The sequence below is a fragment of the Manis pentadactyla genome, chromosome 3 (assembly GCF_030020395.1).
Source record: "Manis pentadactyla isolate mManPen7 chromosome 3, mManPen7.hap1, whole genome shotgun sequence".
In the NCBI taxonomy this organism is placed as follows: Eukaryota; Metazoa; Chordata; class Mammalia; order Pholidota; family Manidae; genus Manis; species Manis pentadactyla.
This window is the reverse complement of record NC_080021.1, coordinates 40,654,725-40,666,964: the sequence shown is the minus strand read 5'-3', so window position 1 is coordinate 40,666,964 and position 12,240 is coordinate 40,654,725. Positions and strand designations below refer to the sequence as shown.

Below are 12,240 nucleotides of genomic sequence, written 5' to 3'. Positions count from 1 at the left end.
CCTTTACCACCAAAACTATGTTTGTCTATGTCTTGCCATTAATAATAATGACAACACTAATAATGGATTATGTAATACTTATCACTTTACCTGACTTTAGTTTTCACAGTAATGCTGGGTTTTCTTAATTACACATAAAGAAACTGAGGCCTAGACAAGATAAATAATTTCCCTAAAACCAAATACCAAGTGGTATGCTCAGTCTATACTCTTTATAAAGTTCTTTTGTCAGGTTCTAACATTTTTTTCTACCATCACTGTGTGTTATTCATAATGAGCTGCTTTCAGCTCCCCAAAAATAGGATTCATCACTGGCTACTAGTCCTTCGTATGTGATCTCCCCTTTACCTGGAGCTCTTAAGCCACCCTTTTCATTTGCCTCATTCCTATCATTCATCAAGTTTCAGAGCAAGTATCATGTTTTCCAGAAAGTCTCCCAAGTTCTCACGAAAGCAGGTTAAGTTCTCCTTTTGTGTGTTCTTATCAAATCACTTAGCATATTTAATTTTAGTTATCTATATACTTTGGGTCCTGAGGACAGAGATCATCACCATCCTGTCTATTGATGTATCCCTAGCACAAAGCAATTTCATCATATAAAATGTACAGCACTTCACTGACAGGTGATTGAATGGCCTCTCAGTAGGGGTGTAAATTTGGGTGAAGACTATCCTACAGCTGGCCAAGGTATGTTTCAGGAGAGGGATGCAAGTATTGAACCATTCACAGGTGACACTCCTGGCGGCTGGGAGAATGAGTGTTTTGATCTTGAAGGGAAGATCTGGGTACACACACAACACATCCACAATACCAGTTGTGATTCCTTAACATCACATAGTATCAGGCAGGATCATATCCCCTCATTCTTCCACTTCACTCAGTTTTCAGATTTAGGAGGTACCAGCTTACAAAATTACAGGTCATCATTTCTTAAAAACCACAAATTCTACCAACAAAGACGAGAAGCCTTATTTTCCTAGGAAACTTTATGACCACCTAGCCTTAAATCAGCTATATCTCTGCTGTTTATTTTTTGATTCATTTAATAAACAGTTTCTGTATTTTAATAATTGATAGAGTTGAAACTCATAAAATTAACCATTTAAAGTGAACAGTTCAGTGGCAATTTGTGCATTCATAATATTGTATAGCCACCACCTCTTATCTAGTTCTGCAACATTTTCTTTACCCCAAAGTAAAAATCCTTAACCATTAAGCAGTTTCTTCTGCATCCTTCTCCCTCCTCATAGCCCTTGGCAACTGCCAGTATGCTTCCTATATTTATGGATTTTTCTGTTCTAGATATTTCATGTAAGTGAATATGCATCTAGCTCATTCACTTAACATAATGTTTTGAAAGTTTATCCATATTGTAACATTCATTCATTATAGTACTTCATTCTTTTTCACTGCTGGATAATATTCCACTATATAGAGAACCATAGTTTTTTTAATCCATTCATCTTTTGGTGGGCATTTGGGCTCTTTCCACTTTTGGCTATTGTGAATTGGACATTTGTGTACAGTACCTGCTTGAGTACCTATTTTCAGGTATTTTGGATATACACCTAAGAGAATTACAAGGTCACATGGTAATTCCATATTTAACTTTTTGAGGAGCTGCCACACTATTTTCCACAGTGGCTGAACCATTTTCCATTCCCATTAGGCTTCCAATTTTGCCACACTCTGACCAACACTCATTTTCCTTTTTTTTTTTTTTTTTTACTATAACCATCCTTCTGGGTGTGGGTGTACTTCCATAACAATTAATAATGTTGAGCAATCCTTCATGTGCTTGTTGGCTATTTATATATCTTTGAAAAAATGTTTATTCAAGTCTTTTGCCCATTTTTTAGTTGAGTCACTTGTCTTTTTGTTGATTATTTGTAGGAGTTCTTTGTTCTGGATACTATACCTTTATATGTATGATTTACAAATGATGTTTTCATTTCCTTGAAATTTTCATTTTAATGATGTAATTATCTTTGCTAAAGGTTTTAATTTTGACAAAGTCCAGTTGATCAATTTTTTTTCTCTTTTGTTGCCTATGATTTTCATGCCATGTCTAAGAATCCATTGTCAAATCCAAAGTCATGAAGATTTATGCCTATGTTTCATTCAAGGATTATATCAGTTTACTCTTGTAATTAGGTTGTTGATCCATTTTGAGGGTATTTTTTGTTTTTTTGTTTGTTTTTGTGTATGGTATGAAGTAAAGGTCCAACTTCATTCTTTCTCGTGTGCATATCCTGCTGTCTCAGCACCATTTATTGGAAAGACTGTTCTTTTCCCCCACTGGATATTCTTAGCAACCTTGTCACAAATTAACAGATTTTTGAATATTCCAAAATAACATGGAATGTCTTTTACACTAGAGAAATCAAATGAAATAATTTATAATATGTGGCTATCCCTTATAGAGCTCTGCATCCAATCACAGAGATAGACTAGTTAATTAACTAGAGTACAGTGTAGAAAGTGCTGTGATAGACATAAATATAGGGTCCTTAGGATTACAGAAGAGCTACATCAAATCAGATAAACACATTCCATGCACATAGGAAATCTCAGACTAATAGATAAGATAGACACATAAGCAAAATAATAATCTAAAATCAACATAGGTTTAAAACAGAAATTAAAGAAAGAAGTTAATGGTTAACTCCTATGAGTGGGTTTTCAGGGAAGGTTTCATGGAGTTCACAGCTTCTGAATTTGTTTCCATTGAGTATGAGTGGCAGGAATGAGAAGGGAGCATTTTGAATTAAGAAAGCAGTAGATCTAAAAGCTGAGTATGAAAATGTGGCTTGTTTTATTCATGTCTGAATACCTCTCACACAGTATCATGCTTGGCACATATGGGTACTTAATGAAGGTTTGAGTAAATTAATTAAAGATTGTATGATTAGATGATTAACTAGAGCTAACAAATCAAGTAACTATATATGTGCATGTTTCTGAGAAATTTCGATTCAGATGAAGACAGAAATTTTTTAATCTGATCTAGCTTAGTTCTGATTAATAAAAACCTTAATTATGCTTTTGTTTCTTAGTAGGTATTACAGATAAAATTCAAAAGATCCAGAAAGATACACAGTGAAGAATAATTTGCTCACTTTCCTGACCAATATTAAATGACAAGCTTTACAATGGTTTCCATTCATTCCTCCTGAGTACATTACTCTGATTTTGTGTTTAATCAAAATGTGTGTCTATGTGTATGTTGGGGAGATGGAACAGGGAAGTTAAGTATAAAGAATCAACAAATTTTAAAACTTGTAGATCTTCTTCCAAAACCTTTAATTTTCAGCCAAGAGAATAACATCATCAGGGTTCAGTGAGGGCAACAGAACCACTGTAAATATTACAGCCTGAGTGATCTATTTTAAGAATAAGACCATATCTAATTGAGAAGAAGCTGGGAAGTGATGATTAAAAAGGGGAAGATGGTGGATAAGAGAAATGTCACTCTGTAACCCTCTTGATCACATGACCTGGGTAAAATGTCTGTAACTCCCTAGGGAACCCAGGGAATGAGGCACACCCAGCAGCTGGTGGGCCCACTGGAGGCTGGTACACAAGTCCATGGGAGGCTGTTTCCTCTGTGTCTGGGGATGAGCCTGCAGTTGCTGCTGGTCACAGAGACAGGAAGAGAGGAGGATGAGTAGAATCTGCCAGCACCTTTGCATCAGAATTTCACTGCATTTAAAACAGCATGACTTTTGGAGAACATCAGCTACTATTTCCCTTCTACCTTACAAGTTGCATGCAAATTTCTCTCTAAACTCTGAACTATTCTTAGCAAGTTATTACAGAACAAAGCTACCACAAGAAACTAAGTGTGAGAGGTTCCTTGGTTTTGTCCAGTGTCAAAGATAGCCAAGTATGGGACCCTGGTTCGCTTCCTCTGAGTCAACTTTCCACTAAATGTTCTAACCCCCGCACAAAGTTCATTGTTAATCATTTTTTTTCTTCTTCTCTTACTAAGCATTTTTACTACATCTGGGTTTATTTTATATTTGAGGAAATGAAGTGCTGAGAACCTAAAATAACTGTACTGATACCTGCCATATGCAGGTTATACATTCAAATCACTATAGCTGTTTTACATGGTAATTAGTGCTTTGGGGGGCATTTGAGGGGGGAAATAGCGGAAAAATTTTATCTTCTAATTTCCTGAAAATACCAGTAAGCCTTAATCCTCCAAGTTAGTATCAATATAACTTTCTTGTTTATCAATTTAAAGATATAATTTGAATAGACTTGAAAACAGTACTTGAAAAATAATTTACTTTTTATCACATACTTGTTTTGTCCCTATAACTATGTATGTTTGATTTCCTTGCATAGTTTCTTTTAAACTTCACTGTCAGACAAATAGAGCACAATAATTTGTTTAAATATTTTGATACACCTGCACCAATTACATATACTACTTCATAGGCCTCTTTTCCCCACATAGCATTTTAAATGAATTGTCATTACTATGTTTTCTTAGCAAACTGAATTTACATTTGACACATTCCTAAAATCAGTTAGGCCTGTGCTTCACAGAATTATAGCATTGAGTATGTAGAAGTATGGCTTTGTGTTGATACTAATGAAAGTGCCTGAAGCATATATTACTAGCCTTAAGGCTGAGAGGTTGTGACTATTCCATTTGTCTTTTGATCACTTATGTTTTTTATCTTTATTTTATTGATTTTTTATTAAAGTGTCATTGATTTACAATCTTATGATGGTTTCACATAAACAGTACAGTCGTTTCAACTGTCACCTGTATTATCAAGTACTTAACCCCTCTATTGCAGTTACTGTCTATTACCATAGTAGAGTCATTAATTGTCTTCTCCATGCTGTACTGCCTTCCCCGTGACTTACCGATATTGGGATCACTAATTATAGTGCCCCTTAGTCCCCTTCTTCCCCCTACCCACCTTTCCCAACCCCTCCCCTTTTGTAACCACTGGTCCCTTCTCAGTGTCTGTGAGTCCACTGCTGTTTTGTTCCTTCAGTTTTGCTTTGTTTTTATACTCCACAAATAAGTGAAGTTATTTGTTATTTGTCTTACTCCATCTGGCTTATTTTACTTAGCATAATACCCTTTAGATCCATCCATGTTGTTGCAAATAGTAAGATTTGTTTTCTTTTTATGGCTGAATAATTTTCCATTCTGTCTATGTACCACACCTTCTTTATGCATTCATCTATGATGGACACTTAGCTGCTTCCATATCTTGGCTATTGTAAATAGTGCTGTGATAAACATAGGGGTGCATCTGTCTATTTGAATCGGGGATCTTGTTTTCTTCAGGTATATTCCTAGGAGTGGAATTCCTGGGTCAAATGGTATTTCTATTTTTAGTTTTTTGAGGAATCCCCATATTGCTTTCCACAATAGTTGAACTAATTTACATTCCCACCAACAGTGTAGGAAGATTCCCCTTTCTCCGCATCCTCACCAGCATTGGTTGTTTCTTGTCTTTTGGATATTGGCCATCCAACTGGTGTGAGGTGATATCTCATTGTGGTTTTAATTTGTATTTCCCTGATGATTAGCGATGTGAAGCATCTTTTCATGTGCCTGTTGGCCATCTGAATTTCTTTGGAGAAGTGTCTGTTCAGATCTTCTGCTCATTTTTTAATTGGGTTATTTGTTTTTTGGGTGTTGAGGCATGTAAACTCTTTATATATTTTGGATGTTAAACCCTTATTGGATAAGTCATTTATGAATATATTCTCCCATCTGTGGATGCCTTTTTTTTCTGCTGATGGTGCTCTTTGCTGTACAGATATTTTTCTTTTTTGAAGTGAAGTAGTAACCATATGTTCACAGGATCCCTTGCATGCTTTAATTAATGATAAGCATGAGATTTTTCCAGAATTACACCTGAAATCGTAAAGAGGAATGTGGAAGGAAATCATTTGCTTTTTTACTCTTTAACCTGACAATCATCACTTTTGTCTTACTAATTTGTGAGGAAGTCAAGCTAAATGCCTAAACAAAATTATAGAAGTTAGTCTAATTCCCATAGACTCATCAATTAATGCCTAGAATGACCTACATCTACCTGAATTACATGATTTTATAATAATTCCCTTGAACTCTGCCATGGCTTTACATGAGAGGATGTGGTTTCTCCTTCTGCCTAGAGAACCCAGGAAGTAGGTGTGATAGGCAAAGTGATACTGATGCAGCATGAAGGATCTATCAGGTTTTCCTTCCCAACAGCCAGCCAATATTTCCTTCCTTACACATTGGCTGAGGGTGTCCTTGGCAACCTGTAAAGATAGCCGAGATAAAAGGACAAAGATCTGTCTTGCTCAGTCTTATTCTTCTTGGTATCTTAGCATAGTTATTGACAGACAAAAGATATTCAAGTCAGAAAATATCTAAATTGAATACAGTCATCATAATGGTATATTATAAAAATTTTAAACCTCTGATATCTTCAATTACTTTAGTCTTCTTACAGCTTCAAATATCATAACACATATATATATATATATGTATCTGTATATATATATAATCTGTGTGTGTATATATATATGTGTGTGTGTGTATATATATGTAATATCTGTGTGTGTGTGTAAATACATTTAATAATACCCTGATTGATCCAAACCCAAACAACCAAAGCCCTAAATACAGATTCCCCTCCTTCCACATTTTGTTTTTGAAAGAAGGAACCAAACAAGAGGGTATGAAAATTTACTTAAAAGCATATTTAAAGCACATAACTTCTTTACATTATCCTGTATAATTCTGTGAGCACTCTGATACATTAATACATGTCATTAAAGTTTTAAAAATGAAATAAAACAACATAAATCTCCCGACCATTTGTCCCTTGGTGGATTCCTATTTATATCCTCAACACACAATTTCTAATGTGCTGTTCTCTGAGAAATTTTCATCAATCATCTGATTTATCCCTCCATGAAGTTTGTTTTGTTGAAGAGCTATTGAGTAGAATTAGATTCAGGAGCCCCAGAGTGTAGAGAAAAACAAATGGAAACTATAACTAGAGCTATTAACCCATTGAACATCTCAGCAAAATTGAATTAAGTTGATATTTCAATACAGTTGTGCTAATAAGACTTTCTTGTAAGACTTAGAGGCTTTAATAAATAGCATTAACAATCTCCATCACAAACATATTAACCATAGTTTAATTCGTTATTTTGTGAGGGGAGATTTTTTGGGTACTTTTTTTTAAAGAATGGGAGTATTTTTAACATTATATAACTTAGCCAAACAAATGTGTACTACTATTTCATTCAAATGTACCTTTAAAGCACCCTAATTTCAAGCTGTGGTTCTTATAACACCATTCACAGATACTTTCAATGTCTTTACAAATTAATTCCTTATATAAGTTGAGAACCTTGAGATAAAAGACCAGGTCCCCTCTGAATATTTCCACACCAATCTGTTCTTTCCTTATTGTTGTACTTGTCCTACCTTATGATTATTTTGTTAAGTTTTTTTTTTTCCTACTAAATTGTGCTTCATCTTTGCAGTTGTATTCCCAGCACCTAGCAGAGGGCCTAACATGACAGTGGACACTTAGTCCATGTTATCAAAATTTCAGAGAGTGATAAATGCTATGAAAATAATATGATGGTTTAATGAGATAAGGATAACTGGGAGATTTCCATAGATCAGGACTCAGGGAAGCCCTCTTTTAATACCTGAATAACAGGAATGAGCTCTCCCTGCAAATCCCCCTGAGTGTTTATGCCAGGAGTGTGCTGAGCAGAGCAAAAACCCTTGAGTAGGAATAAGTTTAGCAGATTTAAGGGTGTCTGGTTGGGAAAAGAAAAACAATAGATGTAGTCTTAGGTAGGGAAAGACTAGATTATGAATGGTTTTATAGGTCAGAGGGAGTTTGGATTTTATTTTAATTGCATTAGAAAGTCACTGGATAGTTCTTTGGGAGCAAAAACACCAAAATGGGTTTAAACTTTTAACTAAATATTTGATTTTAAAGTTACTATAGAATTCAAATTATTTATTCTTATTACTACCTAAAGATTAAAGGAATTTTTACTATATTTAATCAAATTATAACAAATAGTTTTCCAAATAGCATATTGTTTATATTAAATGTTCGTGAGTATTACTGCTTTTCATATTTAAGAATAACCACTATAAAGGATTATCTCAGCTGATTACCAGACAAGTCTTAAGTATCTTCTGTTTGAAGCTCAGCTATAATGCCATACCAAGAAAGTCTTCATATCGCACAACAACTGTTCAGAGTACACAAACCATGTAGCTCTTTTTGTTTTGTCTTTTTGGTAGAATATTTTGGAAACCTTAGTACCATTTTTCTACTTCTAGTCTCTCATTTTTTGAAGTATGGCTCTTAAACTGCTTTAATATTTCCCACAAAGTCATACCCAAATGTATGGAAAATAGACAAAAATCCTTAGCATAAATATGCTGAGCCCAAGAAAAATGAACACATGGCCAACAGGCACATGAAAAGATGCTCCACATTGCACATCAGGGAAATGCAAATCAAACACACAATGAGGTATCACCTCAAAAGACAGGAAATAACAAGTGTTGGTGAGGAAGTGAAGAAAAGGGAACCCTCCTACACTGTTAGTGGGAGTGTAAATTAATGCAGCCACTGTGTAAAGCAGTATGAAGGTTCCTCAAAAAACTAAAAGAAACACCATACAACCGAGTAATTCCACTTCTAGAATTTACCCAAACAAAACAAAATCCCTGATTCAAAAATATATATGCACCCCTATGTTCATTGCCATATTATTTGCAATAGCCAAGATAGGGAAGTAACCCAATTGTCCATCAATAGATAAATGGATAAAGAAGAGGTGGTACATATATACAGTGGAATGTTATTTGGCCATAAAAAAGAAATCCTGCCATTTGTGACAACATGGATGGACCTAGAGGGTATTATGCTCAGTGAGATAAGCCAGGCAGAGAAAGAAAAATACCACATGATTTCACTTACTTGTAGAATGTAAAAAAAAAAAAAAACAACAAAATGAACAAAATAGCAGTAGTCTCCTAGACACTGAAAAGTGATTGGTGGTTACCATGGGGGAGGGGTGTAAGATAAAAGGGCATACAAATTGGTCATGGGGATAGTAGTACAGCATGGAGAATATAGCCAATGATTCTGCAGTACCTTTCTATGTTGACAGATAGTAAATGCACTAGTGGGGGTGAGGATTTAAATATGGGTAACTTAAATTACTGTGTTGTATATTTGAAACCAATGTAAGATTGTATATCAACTACACTTCAATTAAAGAAAACAATTCTTATAAAAAATGACCACAGCCTTCCTAATAAACATGTATTTCCATGAATGCATGTGGCATATACCCATGCCTTCTTGCTTACGATCTACTCCTTCCCTCCCAGAGCTTGACAGTTGCTTTTGTTAACATATATGATTATAATTGACCCTTGAGCAACACTGTTTTGAACTCCTTGGGGCCACTTGCACACAAATATTTTTCAATAAATATATAATATCTGTAATTGGATGTGAGGCAACAGAGCCACAGGTGATGTGGTCAATAGAAATGGAAAAGAAAAAATGTATGTAGTAGCCTACAAGCATCAAACCCTAAACCTTGGCTTTGTTAGCACCGTGCTCCAACCTACACAGATAACTAGCTGTTATCTGGACCAGAGAGAAGTCCTGGGATCTGAGAGGAGCAGAGGACCTGAGGCCCAGATCCAGCAACACAGAGGAAGGAGGCTGGAAACCTTTGCCCTTTGGAAGTGTGCCCCTCCCAGCCCAGACCCTGTCTACCTGCATGAAGGTGTCAACTCTGGCAGGGACAGGTAGAGCGGCTAATTCACCCTCTGTTTGCTTTCTTCACTCTGTTGGACCCGAAAACCCTCCCATTGCGTTTCTACTTTTCTATTCTGTTGCATCTGAAGTTAATGGACCCATTTTATATACAGAAAGCTTCTAGTAGTTAGTTTTGGGGAGTCAAAAGTTATATGTGGGTTTTTAACTGCATGGGGGTCAGTGTCTCTAACCCCCATGTTGTTCAAGGGTCAATACAGATTGCTACCATTTCTTTGTTTTTGTGGACAACATAGAGCTATAGTAAATCATTGTTATATTAGAGTATATCACAGAAATATTTCTTCCACAGTTCTCCTAACCTCGTATGCTTTAGCATACTGTGTATAATGTTTTCTCTAGCCGATTTTATTGTCTTTTATTCATCATAGGTGAACAGTTGTTTCACCAAGAGATGTCTAGTTGTGAATTTTATTAAATTTGAATCAGGACTCCTTGTGCTTTCTGAATCTGTGGTTTCCTATATTTTATCAGTTCTGGAGAATTCTCAGCCATTATCTCTTTAATTTTGTCCCTTTTCCTTTTGTTCTCATTCTGGAATGCCAGTTAAACATGTTAGACTTGTTCCCTCCATGACTCTTTACTTCTCTTTTAAACTGTTCATTTTAAAATTTACTGTAATACATTCTTGAAATTTTCCTAAACCTATATTCTAGTTTACTAACTTTGAAAAGTTAGCACTATATATCAGCTATCTAAAATGCTATTTATCTATCAATTATCTATTTAATATTAGTAACTATATTTTTCATATCTGGAAGGTCTGTTTGGTTTTTGCCTTTTTTGATAGTACCTTGGATTTTTTTTCTCAATTTTCATTCTATCCCATATGTCTTTAATAATTTTATATAAGTTTATTGTCCATATGTGGTAGTTCCATTATCAAAAGTTCTTGATAATAAATTTGTTAATGGGGTTGAATTTTCCTCTTGCTAATAAAGAGTACTTTGAGAGTGAAAGTATATAAAATAAGCTATTGTAGAGCATATCTTCAGTGGTCCTTGTCCCTGAGAATCATTTTTCTTGGTTTGAGCACAAGTTTTTCCAGAGAGGTTTTGTATTTGTTTCTCACGGATGCCCCAGGTTATCAAAGGTCTAATGCCACTTTTATGTGAATAACTCAGAATGGGTACTCTTGGGCCAACATGGTGATATGAATTACAGCTACCAAATGCAAATGGGGGATTTCCCATTATTTTTAATTTTCCAGGGAGGTCTGTTTTGGTAACAACAAAATTTCTTGGCAAAACATGCAAACTTCCTCATTCTTCCCGATTCCTAATAGAAAGATGTTTTACTAGTCTTTTAAGGCCCTCAGATCTAGGTAGACAGCTCATTTCCAAATCCTTGCCTATCAGATTTAAGAATTAAATGTTGTCACACTATGGCTATTAAAAATTTATTCCCTTGGTTTACTGTGAGTGGCTAAGATACTGAAATCATTAACAATGTCATTTAATACTTTGGGTTTTACTTGCCTCTTTTCTTACTTTAAACCCTAAACTCTTATCTAGTAAAATATTGGCAGAATTTAATTCTTTTTATAGTTATTTCTTTAGTGTGTTTTTTTCTTTTGAATTCATCCTTGAAAATATTTGAACCTACAAAAATATTTTAATGATTTTAAAATGTCCTTACCCCATACACTTACCAAAGATAACACAAAATAAAAGTTACTCCTATTAACCAAAAACATTATAATTTTATAGGACTGGCTTAAATTTTTTTCTGAAGCCATAGACCTTTCACATGTCATGTTACTGATTTAATTCATGATATAATGGGGAGAAATTATGATATGGACAAGTACTTCCCCCCTCTACCTCCCACTGGGTGTTTTAGCTAATGTTTGCTCTTATTTGGTTCCCTGCCATCTTTTCCATTTTAAGGTATTTTTAATACATCATATATTTTAGTACGCCCCTATGAGAGCACATCACATGTTCCTCAGACTGGCCATTTTGTGGAATTTGAGCTATTAGGCTATAATTATGGTGTCTCTCAGGATCTCAACCTTTCCTCTGTATTCACAGATTTTAATACTTCTTCCTGTTACCCTCCAGACACCAGATCTCTTAATTCTTTAAAATTGACTTTCTTGAAATCTAATACTTATGTGTCACAGAACCAGATGATCCAATTTGCTTCTTTGGCAGACAACATATAAAGCTCTGCCCAATGCAAAGTTCAACAAAAGATGCTAATATTCTCTAGACTGCTCTGGTAGAAAACTATGTAGAAAGACTTGAATTTTATCTGGGTTTTTTTTGTGTGTGTGGTATAACTCATGCTAGTTTTCTGATCTTAACTTATCATTTTATAATATAAGGGCATAAAAGGGAAATATTTATAAGGAATATTTTTGGTTCCA

The 12,240-nt window shown here is 34.9% G+C and overlaps 1 protein-coding gene across 5 annotated transcripts in view; it reads left to right on the top strand.

The window, feature by feature from the left end:
* The window catches only part of VPS13B (vacuolar protein sorting 13 homolog B), an 876,251-nt gene that overhangs the window by 582,549 nt on the left and 281,462 nt on the right, over nt 1-12,240 (top strand). The gene's annotated exons all lie outside the window — the stretch shown is intronic.